Source organism: Temnothorax nylanderi, unplaced genomic scaffold (genome assembly GCF_030848795.1).
Source record: "Temnothorax nylanderi isolate EJ_2023f unplaced genomic scaffold, tnyl_v1.0 TNYL_tig0149_pilon, whole genome shotgun sequence".
NCBI lineage: Eukaryota > Metazoa > Arthropoda > Insecta > Hymenoptera > Formicidae > Temnothorax > Temnothorax nylanderi.
In genome coordinates, this window is record NW_027249211.1 from 321,743 (window position 1) to 334,659 (window position 12,917).

Genomic DNA, 12,917 nt, shown 5'->3' on the forward strand with positions numbered 1-12,917 from the left:
TACGTTCTCGACTTTTAATTAAATTTTTGTAATTATATCTAATAGAGAAGAACTCTGTTAGGACCCTCTCATAACAATTCGTTGAGTTTTAATCTCACGTTGTGTCGTTTCACGACGAAAGTTTCCGTAATCGCGCAAACCAAAGGGTTCGCGCGAAAGTGAAAATATATCCGCCGGTGTATTCGCATGAAACTTCACTGCTCTTTTGCGATGCCGATAACATTAAAATGTGGATACTCACAACGAGGAGGACGATGGCGGCAGATTGAATCCCTTTTTGCCGGCAGTGCTGGTCGCAAATAAAATTTGCATAAGACTGTTAATAGTCCGGGGAATGATAATGCAGCCACGGGAAAGGAGTTCTGGAAAAGGAGTGGAGTAGCGAAATTACATACCAACGTGCAACAGCACGGGATGGCGCACGATCTGATGCGCTACGCCAACTCCATAAAAGACGCACTTAAACGTCTTGTGGGAGCGAAGTCTGCATTCAATAGAGTCACAAAGTAAGAATTGCGATGAAAAGAGCGCCGAAAAATCCGCAACATTATATTCTGTTCGCACGTTCGTATTGTTACGTACTAAACAAAATTGTCGAAATTTACAAAGTTATCTAAAGAACATCACGGAGGTCGATGGCCGAGCAACTCGATATTTCTTTTTATAGACCCTTTTTTTATTCGACATAACTAGTAAGATTCGTCGGGGTTTATGCGGAACTTTCTTTCAGAATAATGCAATTGCTGGCATTATTCTGAAAACATAATTATAATTTTCCTCTTTAGCAAATTGATTAATTATAATTTTGCTTTGAATATAAAAAAGTAATTTTCATAACAGTAAAAACAAAGTAATCTTTCTTCCGTTAATTGCGTTCCCTGCTTAGTGGCTTAATTGCCCTGAATAATGATACACGACGCGACGCGTGAAGCGTGAATTTTACTAGACTCTGAAATAGTTTTCATTTGAAATTGGAAAACGCAGGCAATTTTGTTGTTATACGATTGTAATGAAATCTTGATAGGAAATGTATCGCGTGCATATCACCGAAAAATATATCTATTTTTTTTATATATCGTTGTACATTAAAACGTCATGCTATCCATTTTATGGCAGTAGCGCCGCTTTTGCGTGCATTTTCGGTTACGGACAATTGTATAACATCGCTTGCAATATTTGTTACCGTGTTTTCATAGTGAAAACTGTCGTCCACACACTCTTTTCACAAACGGTAGCGAAATGTGACAAGTTCTTTGATTGCATGACTACACATGCGCGGAAGAAAGATAAATAAAACCGCATTGTTTTTCGGAGTTTATGATTGAATATTATAGCTACAATTATATGTCATTTATAATTATATTATAATTAACATCAAACGACGAGATACTAAAATGATCCTTCGTACGCGGAAGTATTATCGGACAACATGGTATAATAAAGTTACACAGCGATTACACAGCGAATCACGTAACTAAAATCCTCAGAACTCTCCTATCACAACATAGTCGTCACGATCTCATACTTTGACTACAAATCCAGCGCTACGTATTACGGAACAGTTTACGAATACGGATAATGTTAATCTATGTAACTTTTTAGCCTGACTTTGTCCAGTAAATGGTAAATAGTTTATTAAATGGGATAACAATCGGGTTAACTCGTTTATATATTTAAGTTTATATATTTTGCAGGTTGCTTCGAGCACGTTATTATAAAATTATGCAACGTTTTTACAAATATAAAATTGATCTCTTTATACGAAATCTATTTTATTGTTTTGAATGGACTTTAAGTACAATTTGAATATATTGTATATTATATTTAAATTGTTGTATTTAAACAATTGAAAGTAAATTAAGTGGAAAGAATAGATTAAAAAGAGAACAATTCTTGATCTGGATTTTTCGATAAATATGTAATACTCTGTTCTTACATCGAATTATTGCAAGATAAAAATCTTCTCTACAATTTTCTCTATCTTTTCTATTAATTGTCGGATATCAATTGTCTGTATAACCGAAGATAAAATCTTTTCTAAAAAAGAAAGAGAAACGTCCGAAGGGACGATGGCTAAAGAGTGCCGGACAAAATCTCCGCAGGGTAAATGGTGGCAGGGTGTCTTTATTATCTGTTGACAAACTCTAGTCTGTCGGTTCTATTCATTGGTTTGTTCTTACACATTTTGTTCAGCCGTTAATAAAATAAAATTGACGAATAAGATAGTTTTGTGGCAATGAAACAGTCTGGTTAAGAGCCAACTTGTCAAAAAAGAATAATCGTGTTTTACGTCGAAGACTGAAATGTTAACGATCAAATGGAATTGCAAAAAACAAAACTGATTTTTTTTCTGCATAATTGCGAACGCGTTTTGATCAAGGTTGATATTCTATTAGAGATAGAAGTTTTCCAGAAAGATTTTTTAATGTAAAATTTCTGAATATTTTCCGAGATCTTCTCTCTCCGGAATCTTCCGGGAGAATTTGTAGATTTTTTTGAAAAAAGTCAAGAATATATAATAATGAATTAAAATTATCTCTAAATTAAAGATTAAAAAGGCGATACCTTGTTGGACAACTGTTTTGAGTACGCATTAATTTAGAACCATTAATATTACAGCAAGCTTTTTGAAAGCAAAAACAATCTGCGTTGATCATTCAATTTCATAGTTTGGTTGTATAATAAAGCATTTTTATATCGAATGTCGGCATGCTATCATCCTTTCGATCCATCTAACAAATAATCGAGACTATATTAATTGTTATTGTAATTATCATATTAAAATCTATTTCACGATTTTTTAATCAATTTTTCTTAAAAGAAAGTACTAACTATTATTTCAAATTATACATATGTACTTTATTTAACTACAAAGATTCTCTTCTTTTTAGTTTTATATATGCGGCTAGTTCAAGCGCAGTGGAACTTTGTTGAAAAGTCTGCCGGGAAGAAGGCGCGCATTTGTCTAAGACGATCGCCCGCAGACTAAAAAGGTTCATCTTTCTAGAAAAGCTAAGTCAACTCGGAAGAATGGCGTTGCGGCGTTTTAAATGCAGAGAATTATGCAGTCGGATGCTTTCTTGGAGGAGCAGGTTCGTCGGTTTAATTTCATTCGCTGAGAAAAATACTATTTCCGTCGGAACGACTTTGCTGTGAGTCGCTTGCGCGTTTGAGCAGGAAAAAAATATTCGCATTTGTCGAATTTCTTTACGTACTAAATCAATTCAAGAAAACAAGATTCGTTTTTTAATATCTTTCTATTTATATATTATTAACATGTAATACGTAATTCATATGACTAAGAATATAGTTAGTGCCAAATAAAAATATAAAAATATTTCACTATTTAGATGTGCTTCAGTATTCATACAAACGATGAACTGTACAATGATAGGATGAGTAAATCTTCCAGCTTTACGATTTCATTTTATGATGATGTTTGGAAGAGAATGGTTATTGTGCAATTTAATATTGAATCATAATCGTTACCAAAAGATCATAAAGAATGCTCTTAATAGCAAATTTTTATGCTCATTTTTATGCTGTGGATTATGTCAGTTAATTTTTGTCTTCGCTTATCGATTATACGGCATGTTTACGAGAATATTGCTTTTTAATTTAGCAAGCACTTGCTTTGATATTATTTTTCGTATGACTTTGTAAATAAGTCAGGATTAATAAATTTTATAACTCAAGAAAGACGCGAGGAAGCGGTTTTGACTCAAGCGGTTCACGTTATTTTTTATTTGCACAGAATGTTTATTGGTATAGAACTGCCTTGCTTTACCTTTTGCAGGGTTGTCTTCCTGGGTTGTATCTTAAATCTTTTAATACTCGCCCTACGTTATATGTAGTATTCCGCATCGTCCTGCGAAATTATTTCGCGCATCCTTTGCTTCAAAGAAGCTAGGAAAATACGGGACGCCTAATTCTTGCCCTTTCCCCGTTATTCGCCGCTCCTTAGCCATCCGTCTGCTTCGTGCTTGATAATGGCGCAGTTTAAGCTCGACTTTGTGGATAATAGTTATAAGTTTAATTAAAGCGTCTCTCCGCGCCGGCGCCGCCCAGAGCATCCATGCCGCTCGACATCAGGGCGGATGTTTCGATGCCGAGCATGATTCTTGTCTCAAAGAAGCGCAATCATATAACGAGAGAAAGAAAAATCTCGGCAGTCGACGATGTAGAAAATTTGTTGAAAAATTTAATTTTGCTTGAAAAAGCAACCTTCGAACTCTCATAACTGCGACCACATTACAGAGCATATTTAAACACCTTGCTACAAACTTTCCGCTTTCATAATAACGTATTCTGCCACTTATTAGATTGTACAGAGATTATAGTTGCTGTTGCGTAACTTTAAAATCTACGAAAAAACTAATTCTCTCTCTCTCTCTCTCTCTCTCTCTCTCTCTCTTTTTTTCGATAAAATTCATAAAAGAAAACAAGATTTTATTCTGGTTTTAATAAAACCCTTTTAAATTATAATTATTCTTTATTCATTTTGATTTTTAGTACCTTTTTAATATTTAAAATAGTAAATATCATATATTGTTATTATTTATTTCCATATTTGCCATTGTTATTGTATACGTGATTAGTCGCATTCCTGATGCTTTAGCCGAATACCAACTAGAGAGACTTTCTTGATTGCGTTATTTTTCTTAGTAAATATCCTGTCGCAATTCCGGAGGATAATGAAGACAATTCGAAAACATCACGTAACATCTAAAGTTTCCAAGTACCGTCGTATTTCTGGAGGATCAGAATTCCGACGGAAAGTCGCGCAGTAGTATGTAAGTGCGTGAAAGACCGCATATCAACTTAAGAGCGTTTCACTCTCGGGGATAAATAGTAAAACTTGTGCCAATAAACTGATATTTATAGTTATTGATAGTAATCATGTCGAATGAGTAATAATCTCGAATAAAGCCAAAGAAATCTATTTCTTCAAAATTAAATAGGTATAATGAAACATATTAATTTATTATAATAGAAGGGAATGCGATAATTGCCAACTCTAAATATTCAGGAACTTAAGTGAGGATTCGCAATTTCATATAAAATAAATTCCTATCGATCCTTTCAGTTTAACTTTTTGCAACTATTTTTCACAATAAATGAGAGAAAATGCCACTTACTGCCCGGACTGGTTCTTGATAGCCTATATTGTATATTATATTCTGTTTCATCCTTATTATTGTTTATATACGTCGCCTGAAAAAGAGGTTCTTTCTATTATTAACCGGTTACGTGATAAATATCACCACATTCCTCAGTGGTCGAATTGGTAAAGATGCCTGTCACGGAATGTAGGGAGGGTTCGAATCCTGTGGCTGGGGTAATATTTCTCGCAATAAATTCTATATCGTAATTTAATAAGGATGCTTATTAGCACCAAAAAGTCAAATTAATTATCGATTTAAATATGTGGATTTACTATTCCAACGAGCTGTATTTATAAGACCAACCAAATATTGGGACGCAGTTTACTAAATTTAGAAGAAAGTATACAAAATTCACATAGAAATATTATTATTAGACTATCAAGGATCAGCTCGAACCGTAAATTGCATTTTCTCTAATTGATTGTATATCACATTGATCCTGTTTTACTTATTATTATTTTTTGCAACTACTATTCATAAACAAATAAAAAATAAAGGCAGATCTTAGTTAAGATTTACTAACTCTATTTGCTTAGGAATAGGATACCATAAATGCAGAGTAGATATAGAGTGTATAAGAGTTTGATGCATCCGTTCTTCCGATGGAGTATCATAAAGATCGCTAATCTAAGAAATGCTATCGTATGAAACGTATTATCGATTTTCTGATCTGCGCTGATCCAACGAGTGCCGCTGTTTTAAAGCGTTTATCCTCGCTTCCTTTTATGCGCGGTGGATAGCGACAGCCAACGAATATCAATGAACGCCTGCTATTGCTGCATTTCTGCTCATTCATTCTCAGGCATGGTGACATGGCTTTAATGCGTCGTCCAACACGATGGCATCGTTTTTAAGGATGCTCGTGCATCTTAGATCGAAGTAAATTTTGCCAAAAAACGTATTGGACGTTTACCTTTGGAAATTCGATGATGTTGCTGTATTGTTAATCTTGTTTCAAACTGGAAGAAACTTCGCTTTCCTGGGCGAGGAATCATATATATTCTACTAATACTCAAATAATTTCGGTAGAGAATATATTTCTTTTTAACGATATTAAAAAAATAATTGTTATTTTATTTATCTAAAATAATATAGTATAAAATAATAATTCTTTATATGCTTTATATAATATATATAAAGAATTATGCAGTGTAATATTAAATAATGATAAAAATATTTACTACTATTCTTGTAAGACCATCAACTTTATGTGCGTAATATGTTTTCTTTTAAGTATAATATAACGTAAAGAGAAATGGAGAAACGCTGAATATTTAGGGATTTCTATTATTAACAATTTTCTATAGAATAATATACAATAAATGCTGAAATAAGTAATAATTTGTGATTTTTTTGGAGCAGAAGCACGTTCCATTTTTTTGGTTTAAATAATGAATATATTGAGATGAATTAAATAACGATTTTTTAATGAGATATCTCTAAAGAACAACGGTTTTCTTAATATTTCGTGATATCTTTTTTGCTTTATTCGTTATAATTCTCCTTGTCTTTAGTAAAACGTATTTGATATAATATTAAATTTCAATTTTAAAAATCGTTTATTGTGATGATAAATTTTGATTATCGTGAAATAATTGATTGAATTGATTATTAATAGACCATTACTAGAAATGAAAGTCTGGTACGAAAATGGGGTTGTAATAGTACTTCCTTCACAGATTCGCTTGTCACTTATCGTTACCTTATTGCCAGAGTGGGTATTTCAGTCGATTATTTATCAGGGTATCGTGAACCTCACGGATTGATCGATAATTCACGCGGCGAAAGCCGATTTTATATGTTCCACGGCACTACAGAGGTGAGATTCACGGCAACGTATCAACACAAACTCGTAAAAGCGAACTGAGACTGCGAATCGTTATTTCCATTGCAAGATACCATAATCAATGTTAGAACGCTAGATCGTAAAGAGCACTTAGTCGAGTTATGTCACACTGTGGTACGTGCTTTCTCAAGTTTCAATATAGAAATTCATACATTCGGGAAATGGTGCGATACATCATAATAACACTGTTCGTATCCGTAATAAACGTAGCATACCTATACGTAATCAGTATTGTGATAAGTGCACAAAGAAATATCGAATTAATCGATTATGCATTATATATCTATGTGTAATAAAAAAAAATGAGCAAATATAAAATATATAAAAATATTAATAAAATACAAAATAATTTTAATTAATTAATTTAAATATAAAATAAATATGTAAAATGCAATACATGTAAAATACAATAAATTTATGAATTTTTAGGAGAATATTGCAGTACATATAATTAAATGCGAATAAAAAATATATAAAGTAAATATAGTCTAATGAATCGAAAAATTCTTTTTTCTTCAAAAATAATAATTCATCGAATAATTACACAATTGAATAATGTCAATTTTTGAAAACAAAGATGATTTGAAATACCTACAATTACCTACGTTATTATTGGAATTACAAAAGGCGCGTTCCACAAAATATAGATGCATTTTGCAATCTGCAGAAGTTTCGATAAGATTACTGTGAATAGAGAAGCCATGTTGTAACCAATGAAAATGGGATGCGAAACAAACTCGCGTGCTAGATCTTATCATGCAGAACTCGTCCCTGTATTATGCATACAAAACGCGTCAAGTAGCGAGGACACGTAAAGGTAATACGTTTCGAGTTAAAACACATCCCCCCCCCCGGTTTCCGCGCGCGTTGGCACTTTCGCCCACATTATATTTTCGCGACTCCTTTTTCTTGGATCTTAAGCTCGGCGTTCTGATCAGCCATAATACGGGCGGCCGACGATGAAAATAAACGTGATGCTTATTAAGATCTATGGATGTGTTTTCTGCATCGGAGCGGTTGTGGCGTCCCGAGTGTCGGGGCCCGATGCATCCTCCGAGAAGCGAGTTTATATACAGCCGTATCTTTTTATAAAGAACACTCATATAAGCTATTTATCTCGCGAGTGGGGTAAGCCAATTTTTTAAGATCTTAACGTAGCGAACTCGTATCAATTTTCATGAGGCGTAAGCTAAATCACGAAACGCAATAAATTTAAACTTTTTCCATTTTCTCTTCTTCCACGAACTAAGCAATTTGTATGAAGTTATTAAAGTATTTTAATTGAACAAGAAATATTTAAATATTAATAGAGTAAGTCGAGGGAAGATGTGTCAGTAGGTCAGAAGATGTCACTTTATTAATATTTCGTTCATTATTTGATAAATGGTAATGCTTTCTGGTCATTAACGTGAGATTGTTCATACAACGAGCGATGCGTGCAAGCTCTTCTCCAGTTTTATCGTGTTAAATCCGAAGAACTTGAGAAGATCTCTTCAAACCAAGCGGAATATTGTATTCTTCTTTATGTTAAAATCTTCTATCTGATGCCAATATTGAAATTTATTTATTCATAATTTCGAAAAATATCCAAGAAAATTGTATTTACCAATTGTTAATAGTTAAATAGTTTGTTGTTAAAAATAAATCAGTGTTTTTGTATACGTATTATGCTTCATTTGTTGAATGTTGCATATTCCTCACAGTACTTGCATCTTTCCCCATTACAGGCATCTTATTCAGGTACAGGGGTAAGATACGAGTTTTGTAGGAATAAATATAGATATATCTTAATTACAACATTTAAATGATAACTTTTTAGGGTAGCTATTTTCAGCACTGCTATGTGAAAGCTTAATTGTCATCTTGCAAAAATTCCGAAGCTTGTGATTATTGGTTGTTCATAGTTCTATAATATTTCTTAACTAAGGCATCTTCCCTTGACTTAGCTTTTGATCATAAACCAATTCGTAGTCTCTTTGCGAATTAAACTCGCAGTTAGGTGTAAATAGGCAACGAAGTTTTGTTCTTTTATTTAAATTGATTTCCAGTTGATTTATCATGCTATCGGAGTTGCAGTTAGATATTTACTTAGAAAGACGTTTAATTCATCAAAGTCATCGAAGAATTTGTCATTAAAACTTGAGGCCGAACCGGGAGAGCCTGCATTTTCGAAAGCAGTTTTCCACATGCTATATAGTAAGCAAGTAAGCAACACATTTTGTCTGATTTTCCAGATATTTCGCATCTTACACTTGACTGTTCTCTGCTTCGATATTCTCTTTGTGGAATTTAGGGATCGCGCAGAATTTTCGTTCGTTCAGTCTTAAACTTGTCGGTATTCTCGCTAGCCACGCTACATATATTTATATTTATATATGTATATATTGTATATATACATGTACATATATACAGGGTGTTCCAGGTCAGGGCAATAAAACTTCAGGGTCTTTTATAGGAAATTGAATTTGGAGCAAAAAACGTTTCTACAAACATAGGTCCGAAAACGCTTCATTAAAAAGTTATAGCTAATAAACTTCGAAAAATCACGTTTTTTGATAATTTTTAAAAATAATTTGAAAAACTTTTATTTATTAAAAAAAAAATAAAATAAATCTGATTATTAATTAAAAAACAAACTATAATTTACACCAATTTTATTTAATTCTGATAAGGCGTTCAAAAGAAAATAAGCTCAAAACAACGAAAAAAGTAGCAACTTCAGGGTCTTAGAGGAAATTGAATTTGGAACAAAAAAGATCCTATAAACTTAGATCTGGAAACAGTGGAAGCGCTTTGTTAAAAAATTGACTTAAAAAAAAGGGATAATACAAAGATTACATTAATAAGACCATTCAGAAGGACAACAATTTTATTAAAAGTAAAAGAAAAATAATTTTTAACCAAATTATCAGATACACTCAAAATGCCCCTGTTCATTAATGCATTTTTGGCATCTACGCAATTTAAAGTTTCTGTTTCTTTCATTGTTTTAAGCTTATTTCTCTTGAACGCTTTATCAGAAGTAAATAAAATTGATGTAATTTAGGTTGTTATAAATTAATTATCTATCAGATTTATTTCGTTACTTTTTTCGAATAAGTAAAGGGTTTTAAAGTTACTTTTAAAAATGGTTTAAAAAATGTGATTTTTATTAGCTATAAATTTTTAACGAAGCATTTCCGGATCTATGTTTGTAGAAACTTTTTTGCTCCAAATTCAATTTCCTATAAGACCCTGAAGTTTTATTGACCTGTAACCTGGGACATCCTGTATATATTTAGGAAAGCGTAACTTTAGAGAAAGGTGCATAAAGCATGCAGCTCCAATTTTCATTTAGTTTCTCCCCATAACTCGCCGTATAAGTACTTACCTACGGCAACGTTAATGCATTCAATCCCGGATTGTAAATTAACCTTTTTAGCCATTCATTCATTACCGCCGCCCATTCTCTTTCCTCCTTTTCCGCGGATTTCAAGCGGGTTTGCATTACCGCGACTCTTCGTATACCACTACACATTACCTCGTGAATACACCGTTGTATACTGAGTGCTTCCAAAATCATACGTATTCTTATGTTAAAATTTCCTTTATGATTATCGTTTAAAGCGCAAATTATTAAAAATCGATCGTTGATTGGTTAAGACCATTATTCAATAGTTTTTGAGTGTGACTTTTTAATCTCTTAACATAAAATAATTTCATAATTAGAATTATATCACTAAAGTCTTCCAAAAAGAAAAGTAAAAACATTCAATCGAGAAAAGTTATCTATCCGGTATTCTTAGCTCAATTCGCCAAAACCCTTTGCCATTACATGTTTCTTAGTTTAGCCTTTATCTGTCGCTGTAATCTGTACCGTTGTTTTCAGAACACCTTATACTTGTTCGTAGTTTCCTAAAGGCGCGCGCAAAGTTTCATTCCGCAACATCAGGATCGCCGGATATAGCTTTCCCGTGCAATATTTCGCGCGCGAAGACTTCTGGAATTGCTGCTGGCCGGCTTTCGACCGGCAATTTCGCACGTTCTTGCGTGTGCGTACATCCGCCGCCCGGGGAAAAAGTCACTCACGAAGTCCGTGCGTGTCTACTCACAAATATTTGGGAGTTTTCATAAAGGGACGGACGCAGGAGGGACCGATGCTTCGCGCGGGTGACCCGGTCTCTCATATTGTATATTTCTCTGGCAAAAGAGGGAGGCATGAATGCATGCGAGCGCGGCCGCATAATTTGCCGATAATGTACGTCAGTTGCGTCGCGCACGTAGATAGCCGACGACGACACTACGTGAAATTTACGTTACGTGTGCCAGATGAATACCGAGTGACGGCGCGGCAGCGCCGCTAAAGGCCGTGGCCGGAAAAATTTTGGACGCAAATCTCGGTGTACGCGAGCGCGCGGCGTACGCGCATTATCGCGCGGAAAATTGGTCGCCGCTGAGCCAGCTTTAATCCTAAAATGGGCCGTTGAGAGTAAATTTCTCGCTCTTTTCTCGCCGAGAAAATTCATTACGGGAAATTGTCCCCTCCTTCCGCCACTTTACATGCACATGTATATTTCGTGTATTGTTTATGACGTAATAATCTGCATAGCGAAGAAGAAGAAGAGCGCGATAAACTCCAACATTTTTTAGATCTTAAACTCACTTTGCACGATCTGTAATTTGCATCAGAATTCAGAATAGAATTCTATGCAGTTATAACTTTACCGTTTTTAATATTATACGGCACGTATAACATTTTATTATGAAAATATATCGAGTTACACAAAGAGCACTTTTTGATAAAGTTTATATCTTGTCAAAAACAAATGTACTAACAATAAGGATCGACTTTTATTAGCCCCGCGACGCCACGACACGCGCGTTGTGCCAACAGAGAGTTTAATGCAGCCGAAAAGAGGTTGAAATGGCGCCGTGGATCCATGATATATAAATAATGACTTGCAAAACACAAAGGCGAATTTATTTCGGCGCGAGTTGTTGCATCCGTTAATTAGAGTACAAAGCAGCAGCGCGATGTCGAATACTTGTGTGTATATCCGTGCACGACGCGGCCTCGTTGGTGCAACGCTTTGAGGTAATTACGTTGCCAATTAGCCGGAACGGTAAATCGACTAAAGCAACTTGTAAATTACAACCGGCATACAGCGGCGGGCACAATTCTTTCGTTCTGAAAAAAGTTTCCTGCTTCCGCACCACGAAACCCCGTAAAATGCATTCGAAACGGCTTTTTTTTCGCGCAAGAATATAATGTCGCTGACTGAATATTTCAGTTACTATAAAAGCATCGTGTATACTTTATAGACATTTAATGATAGATTTGAATCGGTATCGCATCGCATTTGCATTATCTCCATTTGTCAGCGCTAGAGATACGTACATTTTGAATAACCAATGAATACGTATTCTGCACTGAGAAAAAAAGCTGTTGCTTCAATTACAGTGCTATCACGGGGTACCAAAAACACAAGTAGTTTATTTAATTGTATTATTATTAGACCCAAATATCCGGATTATTAAACCAATAATTTAATTATTGGTTTAAGTAGGTATTTTTCAGCCTTTTAGAGATAGTTTTAGTAAAGTTAAACCAATAATTAAATTATTGGTTTAATAATCCGGATATTTGGGTCTAATAATAATACAATTAAATAAACTACTTATGTTTTTGGCACCCCGTGATAGCACTGTAATTGAAGCAACAGCTTTTTTTTCTCAGTGTGGATGTGAGTAGCAGACACGAATTATATGAATTAAAGCATATGTATTAAATGTTTTCATTCCTATCAAATATTTCAACAATTTTCAAACAATTTCTCTTAATAAATTCGAGAAAGTTTCCATTTTATTTGAATAATTATAAAATTACTGTAATTTTTTTCTTTGGCAAGATCGAAAAATAATTTAAC

At 34.0% G+C, this 12,917-nt stretch overlaps 1 long non-coding RNA gene across 2 annotated transcripts in view; it reads left to right on the top strand.

Annotated features, from left to right (window-relative positions):
- The window catches only part of LOC139777463 (uncharacterized), a 115,155-nt gene that overhangs the window by 97,077 nt on the left and 5,161 nt on the right, over nucleotides 1-12,917 (top strand). The window lies entirely within an intron of this gene.